This window comes from Neofelis nebulosa, chromosome 8, assembly GCF_028018385.1.
Source record: "Neofelis nebulosa isolate mNeoNeb1 chromosome 8, mNeoNeb1.pri, whole genome shotgun sequence".
Lineage (NCBI taxonomy): Eukaryota > Metazoa > Chordata > Mammalia > Carnivora > Felidae > Neofelis > Neofelis nebulosa.
In genome coordinates, this window is record NC_080789.1 from 19,061,599 (window position 1) to 19,073,801 (window position 12,203).

Below are 12,203 nucleotides of genomic sequence, written 5' to 3' on the forward strand. Positions count from 1 at the left end.
CCCCCTGATGAGACAGAGGCAGAAGAATCCAAGCTGCAGAGCACATATTTGTCTTATCAAGAAACCGAGCATTCCATGGTCTGGTGGGTTGAGTGCCTCAGTAGATGTTTCCCAAAGTTATTACTCAATGAGTAGCGACAGCGGCCTCCAAGACTTAGATTTCAAATGGTCAAACCTACTGAGGAGGCTCCACAGGGGCCAGGAGTGTTTCAATGGACAGGGATGTTTATACCACCGTCTTCTTCTGCAGAGGAAGGATTCATGCAGGAGTCAGAGAGAAAGGATAGGAGGTAATTTTCCCAACCCTAACATCACCGCCCCAGGTCTTTTGCCCCCTATCCCACAAGACCACAATATCCTCATTCATCCAGTGAGAATACTAAAAATCTATCTCATTGGATTGTAGAAAGCATTAAATAAGATGACCTCTGCAGTATGCCTGGTACTAAATAAATATTTAAGTGCTGAATAAATATTTATCCCTTTCTCTCCCCAGAGAGGATGAGATGGAAAGAATAATGCTGAGGGATGGCTAACTAGAAATCCAGTATGGCTTTGGGCAAATTCTTTAGGTAAGCTACTTTTTCTCTTTGCAACTTTTCTTCCATACAAATATAAACGTGAAAGCATAAAGATAACAAAAAAAACCTCTTTCCTAATCCTACAATCTAAAGAAAACACCTCTTTCCCCTCCTTTTTTGTGGTTGTATGCCTCTTTACATATTTGCACAATGGGAAATACAAGACTTTATATTTTATCAATCACCAATTGAATTGTGAGCGTTTTGAGATACGCAAATTTTTAGTGATTTAAAAAATAATTTTTATGGCTGAATCTGAGAATGAACTGTAATTTAATTATTCCCTTACTGCTGAAGTTTTAATTTCTCCTTAAGCTTTTTTGTCCCAGACATTTTTGTGTATGTTTTTCTACATTTCTGATTAAACTAATATGAATTGGGTGCTTAGTATGCACTAAGCATCATGTTTAGTCTTGGAATTTGAAAAGACTAAGATTTGGTCTCTGGTCTGAGAGCTCTTTATCTAGAAGGAGGAGACAGAAAAGTGAAAATAAGACATGAAAGTTGATGAGTTTAGTTATAGCGGAAATTTCAAGATGCTGTCTGAGTTGACTGGGGGCAGTGACAGAGAAGGCTTTTTGGAAGAGGTCGTACTTGGGTTACGAATTGGAGTACTAATTACCTACTTGGTGTACTAAGCCTTCCTCCTGAGTCCCACCATTGAGGTGCCTTCCCTAGCTTTGACTTTGGATTTTTCTTCAGACTGAATCTCACCCTGATCTTCTTAGATTTGATGGTGTTACTCCACTGACCGGTGACTGAGTTCATTCTGCCCTAAAATGTCTTCAATCACTGAGTGACATTGCTGTCCTGCCCTCTGAGGTATCTGGCTTCAATCCGGTTCTACTTGTGGTTTTGCTGCCATAGTTATGGTCAGTGGGATGTGGTAAATGTTTATTTAGCAAACCACTGACTCTACCCCTGATTTGTAGCGTTGGCTGATTTCCCTGGTGTAAATATTCCCGCTATGGCAGATTTCACGCTACCAATATGAACACGAAACTGAGAAGGGGTATGCAGTAGCATTTAATATAGTATTTCTACCACACAGATATCATAGGCATAAATAACCTTAAGAGCATGGACAATTAAATTGGTAAAATAATTGTGAAATAATGAATTTTGAGTATTTATTACCTCTGTTTTTAATACACTCCATTCAATTATAAGTTTACGTAATTTAGTTTTTAATCATGGGTATGTTTAGCAACAGGCTCACCAAAAAATCAGCTCTCTGAAATCACTGAAAAATCAGCTCTCACAAGTCTGTATGAGCTGACCTTCAGACACCACTGGTCATAAATACAGGAACTGGTTCTGCTCCCTCTCCAAACTCAGTGCACACTTCTTTCCCCTCCATTCTTTCTACTTCAACCACAACTGGCCTCTGTCTGCCCTTCAAAGAAGTCCCACATGTTCAATATCTCAGAGATTTTGTACAGAAGTTCCCTCCACTGGGAGCCTCTTCCCCCAGATCTTTTTATCTAGAGTGAAGCCTTCTCATAATTCAGTTCTCAGCTCCAACAATGCCTTCTTGAATAGGTCTTCCTTGTGCGTCCCGCTGAAATCAGCCTCCCCAAAACAGTCAATCTCTTTTACAATACCTCTTTTTAAAACTTTATTTCTACTCGGTGCATCTTGCTTTTTTTTTTTTTTTTTTTTAATACTGCTTGTTCACTGGTCATGTTCCCTAATAGAATCAATGAGAGCTTTGACTGTCGTGCTCGTTACTATGTGGAATGGTTTCTGACACCTAGTACATTCTCAACAGATATTTGTTGAATCAAGTGAACGTATGAATGACAACACTCAGTGACCTTATGCTGATGTTGCCAAGAATGAAGGCTAATGTAATGACTTCAGAGTCTTCAGACTACACATTCATTCTCACACACACACACACACACACACACACACTAAACCTCTGATCAAATACACTTGATTTACCAGCTGATTTTATTATAATCTGAAGAAATGTCTAAGTTTTCCTAAGAATTCCAGGAAGAGCCTGCTTTAAATTTTATTTTGGTTAAAACCACAACTTCACATGTTAATTGCATTTAGTTTGTGTGGGCACCGGTCGGCGGTGATCTTCAGATTTCTGGATCGTCTACGTGGGAAAAGCTAGACGAAGAAGAAGTATGCCACAGAAACGAGGATCTGAAGAAGCTCACAGTTAACTGATTTTGCTGGGTGGGAATTTCCCAAGTTCTTCCAATGAGACATTGCATTGTTCTCTAAATTCTGATGACAAAAGAGTGGTTCTTGGACAGAGAAATCCATCTGAAGTATCATTTCCATGCTTCTCATATTCTTAGAATTAGATTTGGCTGTGAGTGACAAAAATTTCAAAATAAAGGCTTGAACAAAACAGAAGTTAATTTTTTTCCTATATCAAATAAGTCAAAAGTCCAAGGCTGCCGGAGTGATGCTCCATGATGTCAAGAACCAAGCTTCTTTTACCCTTATCCTTCTCTCTTCTTACTCTGAAAAGCACAGCCCCCACTCCTACATTTACCTCATAATCCAACACGGCTGTTCCGATTCCAGTTAGCACTTCTGCCTTCCAACCTGCAAGAAGGAAACCATAGAAGGAGAAAGGCATGCCTCCTGCAGATACACCTCTCCGATGTTGCACAGACCTCTATTCCTTGCGTTTCTTTGGTCAGATATGAGACCTGCAGTACGTCTAGCTTCAGGGAAGGCTGGGAGGTGTGGGTTTTTATTCTGGGAAGTCTTGGGGATGGCTAGCTAAAATTTAGAGCTTTTGTTTCCATGAGAGAGAAGGAAGGAAAATGCTAGCCATCATATGCCACATCTCTGTGCTTTCTCTGTCAAGTAGGTCAAGTGGTTCCTAAACATCAGTGTGACTGTTGGGATATTTGCCACACTTCCATGAAATTGGCCAGCAGGGGATAATGAGCCCAGTCGTTTAAACAGTTTATTGTTCAGAGCACAACAGACAACGTGTGCGTCATATTTACATGACTCATCGCCCACGTCCCATGGATGTCAAAGCACAGTGGATCTGGTGAATGCTGAGCACCCACTGGATCTGTGTCACAGATGAGGAACACTGAGCTTAGGAAAGTTACATCTTCTCTGGGGCTGCTGGCAACTTCTACAACCTTCTCTCCAAAGAGAGGCGTTTTCTTTACTCTGGGATGTAAGCACATTTTCTTCAGGGAGAGGGGAAAGACTTTATTACCATGGGATACTTTGGGGGATGGATATCTTCTCTATCTTTCACACTGGTCAGGAACCAAATCTGCCCTTTGACCCAGAAGGAAATACCATCTCCTCCTTCCAAGGCTGTTTCTGCACAAAGATTCTTGAAAAAATGGTCCAAGATGGGTACAAATGCCAGGGAAAGTATGTCTCAACTTTCACCTTCTCTAAATTCTGCATAACTGCATAGACTTCACTAAATATTTAAGGGAAAACCTCAAATTTAAAAACATCCATCAGTCCAGTTAATACTCCAATTATATGTTAAATGTGATTGTTTTGGAATATGAGACTTTCTATACAGGACATGGGGAAGCCCATTTTGCAATCCTTGGCTCAACACTTATTGTAAAGATTTATAAAAGGAGACTAAGACACTAACACAGATGACTGGAAAGAGAGAATTTTATTAAAGAGAGTTCTGTTAGTGTGCTGTGATATTTCTCTTTCCTTTCCAGAAATCCCTCTCCTTCCCCTGGTACCAGATTAAGGAGGGTAAAAAGAACCTATCAGAGAACAGCCTATGTCCTCTGAAATTTGAGGGCCGTAGGGATTCTACCTAAGTCATGTATAAAGGCAAGAAACTGTCTAGCTTCTCTGAATATTAAATATAGACAGATGGCCACAGTGAGGACAAGCTGTACTTCACCATTGGCAAGAGAAAGGTATATAGTTTATTGTGAGATGGACGTCTCTTAGTGTGGATCACAGAACTGTGTTTCAAAGTCCCTAGTGAGTAATTTCCAAGGCACATACAAAATTCCCCATTAGAGAAATAACCAGAAAGCAGACATATTTTTTTGGTACCAAATGACAACAATGCTACATTGTAACTGTAGATGCTTCCATGTAGAGCACGTACCTTCCGTGGTTTAGTGTATCTGATTTTGGGGGTGGAGGTTAGGGATGAAGCCTAGGCCAACGTGCCGCCTGATGATTTTAAAAATAAGTGGCAGGGATATAATCCAAGGAATAGATGGTCCACGGAAAAGTAAACGCAAAGACAAACCTTGCTCAAAATAAAAGATATTGTAATGAAAAGTATGATGAGTTTTTTGTTCTCCAGATGGTCAGGGATTTAAACATTTGGTAAGTGCAGGAGCCTCATGACTGGTCTAACGGCCACATGTCTGGGCATCTAACATTTGTTCTGGTCCCACAACGATAAATTCTTAAGTGTTCTTAGCTCGAGCGGTTTATGTTGTTAGTGTAAGGAGTTTGAATGTGATACATGGGAAATTGGTTCTGAGTTTTGTGCTATATATAGCCTCTCCATCAGCCTGTGGAATGTATGGCTGAGATTAATGAGTTATGTCTATTTTAGAAAAGACTCTGTCCAGAACTGCTTTAATCTCATGGCCATTAGTTGGGTATAAAGGTGGTGGTGGCGTTGAGCTTCCAGAAGGGGTGATACATCTCTCATTCCCTCCGGTGTTACCATCCACAAGTGTGTGCTCCTTGGTGAGGGTTATGGGCTGGAAACGTAGACTCCTGCTTGTCCCTAGATAATGTTGACGATCTTTTTGCTGTGACTGTTGACTCAGCAGGCTTGTTTGATTTACCCAAGTGATATCTGGTCTTTTTGTGTATCTGAACCGATCTGTTGACCTTTCTTTTTTCTTTAAACAGAAAAGCACTACATATGCTTGTTGACATTTCTTAATACTGAGGTAAGCAACCTCCCATGGGGTGGAAACATTATAAAGAAATAGAAGCTGTCATATTTTTGTTGTCGTGTGTAAATTGGCAGAACACGTGTGTATTGGGAGACCATCCATAACAGTTTGCCTGTGATAGTCCCAATTTATACCCATTGTCTCACTATATATACCACGAGCACTTCTTTTCACTCTCAAAAAACTCCAGTTTGGATACTAAATTATATGGGCACCCTCTGGAGGATTATTTGTCAATATCTACTAAAGTGGTAAATGCCCATATCCTTTGACGCGGAAATTCTGCTTACAGTATGTTTTCATACAGACATATCCTTCCATGTATATAAAATGTGCACACATGTGCACACATGAAATTATTCATCACAGCATTAGTCGTAATAGCAAACGATGGGAAACAATAACATTAACAAGTACTGATTAAATTATGACAACCCATACAAAGAAACACAATGGAGCTATTAAAACAGATCGAGGAAGATTTGCATGTAGCAAGCAGGTGATCTCAAGATATATAAATTAAAAGTTTGACGTGGCGAGGTACATAACCGTGGCCGCTATGCTGCCATTTGAAAGGGAGAGGAACACAGGCGCCAAACATGAACACAGATGTGCTTAAAAATCTCTGAAAGAAACTGATAGCACTCGTTGTCTTTGGGGAAGAGAATCGGGTGTCTGAAGGACAGGGAAGCGTGAGAGAATTTTCACTATGTATGTTATAACTTTTTTCTTTTTGATTCATATGAGTATTTAACTCTTCAAAAATAAATAAATGACATAAAAATTATGTCTCACTTAAAAAATGAATAAAGACTTAGAGATAACCAGTTTCTTTTTTTTTTTTTTTTTTTTAAATTTTTTCAACGTTTTTTATTTATTTTTGGGACAGAGAGAGACATAGCATGAACGGGGGAGGGGCAGAGAGAGAGGGAGACACAGAATCGGAAACAGGCTCCAGGCTCCGAGCCATCAGCCCAGAGCCTGACGCGGGGCTCGAACCCACGGACCGCGAGATCGTGACCTGGCTGAAGTCGGACGCTTAACCGACTGCGCCACCCAGGCGCCCCGAGATAACCAGTTTCTTAAGCAGCGTGGGATGGCACGTTTAAACAACAAACATTTATTTCCCACCGTTGTGGAGGCCACCAAATCGGAGACTGAGTCGCTTGCAGATCCACCCTTTGGTGAGGGGCCCCCATCTGGTTGGCAGATGGCCATCTTCTTGTATCCTCAGACAGAGAGAGAGGAAGAGCAGAGGGAGAGGAAGCAAGTTGTCTCTACTGGGAAGGGCACTAATCCCATTTATAAGGGCTCTGCCCTCATGACCTAATTACTTCCCAAAGTCCTCAAATACCATCACACTGGAGATTATACTTTCAACAGAGAAATTTGGTGGGGTCAGGGGACAAACATTTCAGTCCATCATGACCAGCAAAGGAATTAAAATAGAAAGGAGAACTTTCAAATCAGCAAAAGAAAACTTGACCTATTCCTCCAGTGGAAGGCTTAAAAAGAGAAAATGAAGCAAATGAAGTGTGGGAAGTGGAAAATATGAAATAAAATGGCAGAAATATGTACTAGCATAAAAGTTTTTATAACAAAGTAATGGGCTAAACTTACCAGTAAAAAGAAACTATCAGATTAGATTAAAATACAAGTTATACACACACACACACACACACACACACACACACACACACACACATTTGTATCTATGTATAAATGCATGTTCTCCAACTTTTTTCTGATTTATATATTAATTTATGAAATAGGGATTTTAAAATATAATAGATATATGTACACACACACACACACAGACACACACACACACCACATATATACCTTCAAGAAATAAAGAATACCCATTCTTTGCTAGTATACCTGAACATTTACACAAATGGACCATATGTGCCTGGTCACAAAGCTTTGATAAATTGCAAAGAGTAAAATCATGAAGACTGGCTTTTTAACTATAATGTAATATAGTTAGAAGTTAAAAAAAAAAGAAAGAGAACCAACAATATCCCAAATACCTTGACTTTAAATAATACACTTTTAATAACTCTTAGGTTATTGAGAGAATTACATTCCAAACTTAGAACTAAACAATGATAAAAACACTAACTGTATCAAATTAATGAGACACAGCCAAAATGGTACTAATAGTACTTAAAAAATATTTCATTTTAAATGTTTTCTTCAGGAAACAAAGAACTTTGAAAACAAATAAGCCAAGGGTTCAACTCAAGAAGTTGGGAGCACTGCAGTAAATAAAGCAAGCTCAAGTAAGGAAATAATAAAGAAAACTGGGGAGAAACAATTCAATAGAAAACAGCACAAACACTAAAGAAAATCAGTCTTATGAATGCTGAGTCTTCACGGACAAACATCTGGCAAATGGGGAAAGACACAAATAAAATATGGAATTAGAAAGAGAGAATAAAGCAGACAATATAACTTTTAAAAACAAGGAAAGAATGTTATGAACAGGAATATGTCCGTTTTGTTGAGACCTTGATGGACTGAATTAATTTTGGAAAAATATAGAATGAGAAGAAATAGAAAGCATAACTAGGTCAATAATAGTTAAGTAAATTGAAATATAATCTACTACTTTCTTTTCCTGGCCCTTCAAATTTTAGATCCATTGTATTTATAAAAAATATTACCAAATTTTCAAGAAACAAATAATTTGCATCTTCTGTAGTTGTTCCCAAAATTATAAAAACAGGGAAATTTTTTTTTTACAACTCCTTGTGTAAGGCTACTGTAATCTTGATTTCAAAATAAAATAATGATGGAACAAGTAGTAAAATGGTTTATCTTAGTATGCAAGGAGAGCTTAACATCCAAAAGTTTTGCCAGTATAATTTTCCATCTTAATAGACTAGAAGGAAGCCATCGCATAATTTTCTCAGTAGATGCAGAAAAGGCGCTTGCTAAGTTCAACACTTTGTGATGAAAACAAACAAACCTCAGCACACGAGGGACAGAGAGGATTTCATAAATTTAATGATGGTTCCGACACCAAAACCCTATAACACACATAATAGGAATGGAGAAACTTTGGCTGCATTCATAATAAGCTTTGGCTAGCATGTATGTCTGCCATTAATGCTATTGTTTAACACAAGCATCCCCTGATGAAGCCAAATCAGAACCAAATTCAGAGCCAAATCAATAAAAATTTCAGCTGGAATATGGAAGAATAAATGTGCATAACAGATAAGTACACTTCGGGAAAAATAAGAGAAGAAGGGGGACTTGCCAACTTGATATTAAGATACATTACCAAACCATACTGTGATATTAATAAATGCAGCAGGATAATGACACAAAAGGAGGCATAATAGAATAAACCAATGGAATAAAAATTAAATCTCAGAGACAGACTCAAATATAAACGGCAATTTGGAAAACTGTACATGTGGTACCAAAAGTCAAAGGGGTGTCTCTTATTATGCATCTCTGAGAAGGAGTCATTTCATCTCAGCTGAGAAAGTTCTGACATAAAAAGTCAATGAAGAAAAGTCTTTGTCCATGTTGTTGAAAAACTGACTCATGACATGAAGAGAGGAGAGACAGAAAAACAAAAACAAAAACAACTCTGGGTCAGTACTCTATCCCACCCACAAAGAGATACAGATAGATTAAAGATCCAAATGTGAAAGATAAAACCAGTGATGATGAAAGGAGAGAATATTTTTGTAACTTAGAGATGAAGAAGGACTTCTTAAACAAGACACTAAGAGTACAAACCACAAAAATTTTAAAAGATCGATCTTTATTACATCAGAATTATTTTTTTTCTCAAGGAAGAACACCAGTTGACGACTGATGGTGATAGATTAGTGACTGAGAAAGGCATATGGCTGACATCTAGACTATACAAGTTATGCCTGCAAGTCAACATGGAAAGACAGGAGTCCTAGTAGAAAAATAGGCAAAGGATATAACGAACTATTGACAGCATGGGAAATCTAAGTGGCATAAGTGTCTAAAGAGATATTCAAACTCAGTTGTCACAAGAGAAATGCAAAATAAAAACAGCAAAGGCATACTTTTTTCAAACTGACCAGATTGACAAAGAATCAGACATTTAGAAGATGCCAGGTACTGGGGATGCTCAGCAACAGGAACTATTTGGCCCTTTTGGTAGGGATGTGGGCCAGTACAAGCCTTTCTAGTGGGCAATCTGGCAGTAGTTTGTGCAGTTAAGAATGCATGTTCCTTAGGATCTAGGATCCCACCCCTCTATCCAAGACAAATTCTCACACAGGTCTCTAAGGGGACAAGGAGGAAGGTGTTTCTTGCAGAATTGTTTGGGGTGGAGGAAAGTTAGAGACAGCCGAGGTGTGCATCACTGGGGAATGGAGGAATCAAATATGGTGGAGTAGTCCACACCAGTTAGGAAAGCAAAGAACTAGATGTACATTCACAGCATGGTTAGATCCTAAGGATATGGTCAAAGAAAAAGTTAGAAACTGTGAAATCTATAGTCCATCTATGTTCTATAGTAATACTATACCACAACATCACTCATATCCACGAAAAGTACATACAAGCACCAATATTTGCATACATTCTAAAAATCCAAGGCTAGGGGTGCCTGGCTGGGTGGCTCAGTTGGTTAAGCGTCAGACTTCAGCTCAGGTCATGATCTTGAAGTTTGTGGGTTCGCCCCCCGAACGTCAGGCTCTGTGCTGACAGCTCGGAGCCTGGATCCTGCTTCAGATTCTGTGTCTCCCTCTCTCTCTGCTCCTCCCTCACCCACGCTCTGTCTCTTTCAAAAATAAATAAACATTAAAAAATTAAAAAAAATAAAAATCCAAGGCTAAGTATTAAACACAAGGATGATACCTCCGGGGGAAGGGAGTAGAGGTAGGGAATGAAGATGAAAAAGAATGAATAAATTAAACAAGACAGGACCTTGTAGGTTTTGATTATGTGCCATGAATTCATAGATTATGATTAACTCAGCTCTCCGCATATGAGGTTAAATAAAAGAGATTGATAACCTGCAGTGGTTGGGAAATCTTCACCTTCCAAATCGGTGAAGGTCAGCTCTAAGTGTGCCATATACACAACTTGCGACATGGTGGACCTTTCTGTGGCCATTCACAATATCTCAATGGTCTGCACACTGCATTCTTGGATGCTCCTTCTAGACCTGCACTGGGGTCCAAAGCAATTTTTTTTAGGACTCAGCACCACCCTTGTTATAAGAGCAACACATTATATTCCACACACACTTAACAAGAAGACAGCTGAAAAATCACCTACAAAATTTATATAACAACCATTGGGAGTTTTTATCTTAGTGCATAGAGAAATGTTCTCTTTTTTGCCAGAATAATATTTTTAAAAGAAGGCATTAGTGTTTTTCTCTGAAGTAACTGAAAATTAAGTGTGCTCTAAAACCCAGGTCTGGGGCATTTTTATGTGGGACTAGCTGTCATTGTTTGCTTTTATTTATGGCATGCCTGTTATATGGCAGTTGCCATCACATCCATTGCTGTCCTTAGGATGCCAACAACATCAATGGATGAAATGATGCTTGTGACGCAGTCCTGGGGCTGAAGAAAACTCTTCATCTCATGTCTACGGTGCTAAAAAAAATATTGACATTAGATAAAGGATAGATTCTCCTGAGGGTGGAAGTCAGGGTTTGCCCTTTCAGGTTCAACAACATTGATCTTCCAGTTTACCGTAGGAAATTCCAATCAGACACTCAAAGACTCCTTTTGGACCGAAGTCACATTTAATTATGTCTATATTCTTAGCAGCCAGTAGAAAGCCTGGCACATCATAGAGGCTCAAGGAACCCTAAACAACAACCCTTAAAACCCCCATTTTGAAGACGAAGAAACTGAGCCATGGATTTGTCCAAAGCTACATAGCATGGCTAATCAGTGATGGAACCAGGAGTTAGTCCATTTGTTTTGGATCTCAAATAGGAGATTTTTTTTTTTTTTTTTTTTTTTTTGCAGATGTTTGGTCGTTCTGTCACAGCATCGTGGGATAGGAGGGGGTGGATCTCTAGCAACCTCTATCATTGGCTTATTTTCTCTCCTGGGTAAATATTAGGCAGGCCCTCCAGGCCTTGATGCCCCGATTTTTTCACATCTCTTCTGAACCTCTGACGTGGCTGTGTCCTCGTTATTTTGTTTTCCCGCTGGCAACGAATGCTTCATCTCAGATTCCTGCTCTGAAAATATGGGAGTGAATGACATCTTCCTGCTCATTTGAAGGAGTCCAGTCTCCAGTACCCACCAGCTCTGTCCTAGCCCGTCTCCTTGTTTTATATTCTTCAGAAGGCTTAGCTCTGCCTAAATTTATTTATTAACGTATTCTCTGTCTCGCTCACAGAAAGGCAGCTTGGCGGGGGAGGCGGGGGGCCTCTGTTTCATTCACTGCTTCACCCTCAGTGCGGAGAATACCTCCCCACACACAGTACAGGCGTTCGATGATTATTTGTGGTCACATACTTTTAAACAGGATCTTCCATTTATTGAGGGTTCAACTCTATGGCGAGAACTGTACTCAGTGCGTAATACGGTACCTCGTTCTCATTCTTACCCCTATTCTCACAGCATCCCGGCCAGGTGGCTCTCCCACTCTCCTTTGGGCGCTCCCGGCACTTGCGTGAACAGCTCGAGGGCGTGCGAATGCATTTCTGAAGTCCCAGCACAGAAAGTCTTGCTTTCTGAAGTCCCAG

The 12,203-nt window shown here is 39.5% G+C and overlaps 1 protein-coding gene across 2 annotated transcripts in view; it reads left to right on the forward strand.

Moving 5' to 3' along the window:
- PAH (phenylalanine hydroxylase) overlaps positions 1–12,203 on the forward strand; it is a 101,145-nt gene that overhangs the window by 18,150 nt on the left and 70,792 nt on the right. Inside the window, exons 2-3 of one of the 2 annotated variants that reach the window (XM_058741586.1) lie at positions 497–572; positions 1,284–1,403. The gene's annotated coding sequence lies outside the window, so the exon portion shown is untranslated. The remainder of the gene's footprint in view (positions 1–496; positions 573–1,283; positions 1,404–12,203) is intronic. The other variant, XM_058741587.1, reaches the window with a different exon arrangement.